Source organism: Elephantulus edwardii, unplaced genomic scaffold (assembly GCF_000299155.1).
Source record: "Elephantulus edwardii isolate Elephantulus edwardi_28Jun2011 unplaced genomic scaffold, EleEdw1.0 scaffold00023, whole genome shotgun sequence".
NCBI lineage: Eukaryota > Metazoa > Chordata > Mammalia > Macroscelidea > Macroscelididae > Elephantulus > Elephantulus edwardii.
The window spans coordinates 14047563-14048631 of NW_006399773.1; positions in this window are offsets into that span (position 1 = coordinate 14047563).

A 1069-nucleotide genomic window follows, 5' to 3' on the forward strand; every position below is an offset into this window, starting at 1 on the left:
AACAACAACAACAACAAAACATAGATAGGTGCAGTGTTAGCTTAAAAGTTGGCTTTTCTAGCCATTATGTTAGCTCCCTCTGGTACCTTAACTGCTGACTTGTGATCTTGCAAATAATCAATAGTTGTGGCACTAGGATAAGAGAGAGTGATTCCCACACTGAGTAGCAAGACCCTGATGAAAGTCAGACCACAGCAAGACCCTAGTGAGAAGGAGACCTTGGTGATAGTGGTGGAGATTATGACTTTGCTGTGAAGAGACTGTGATAAGATGTAACCTAAAGCTTCTTGCATTTGTGCTGGCCACAGTTAAAAGTTTTGCTTGAATCTGGAGAAGCTAACACAACTGTTCTGAGGTAAATATTGTTTGATGATTGAGGAAACCAGAGGTTTCTTGAATTTGTGTTGATGACCTGAAACCAGAACTTTTACTAATTAAGAAATATTTTTTAGGTGTTAATCTGATTTAGTACTACTGGATTAAACCCGAATTTACATTGTGAGACATTCTTTGCTTCTCCCACTCTCAAATCTATTTTCCTAATAAGCTTCACTCATGTTTCCACAACTGTGAATAAATGCTGAGTCAATAATATATATCAAGCCCAATGATTGGTGGCAAATGCTGTAAGAGCATGGGGGATATGTTGCATGTCTGACATGGTAGCTATCTGTTTGCTTTTATGGATGTTATTGATGGGGAGGGTTACTTTTATGAAGCTAGTGGAAGTCAGACAGCCACAACCACTCTCACATTCCTTCTACTCCTTTCAAAAAGTATTTTATCATTCAAAACATTGTATTTTAAGACAGAACATGAAAAACTCATTGAACATGAATGCAACAACAGCATTCTTTAATTAATCATTCCAGAATGGAGTATCCTATCCCACAAAGTACATTATATTTCTGGATTGTTTTTGTTGTTGTTATGAGCCATCACATTCCTTGTGACTCATAGCAACCCTATGTACAAGAGCCCTAAACTCTGCTCTGTCCTGTGCCTATCGCACTGTCTCCGACACACCCATCCTGATTACCCAAGTCACTGAATTAATCCACCTCATAGA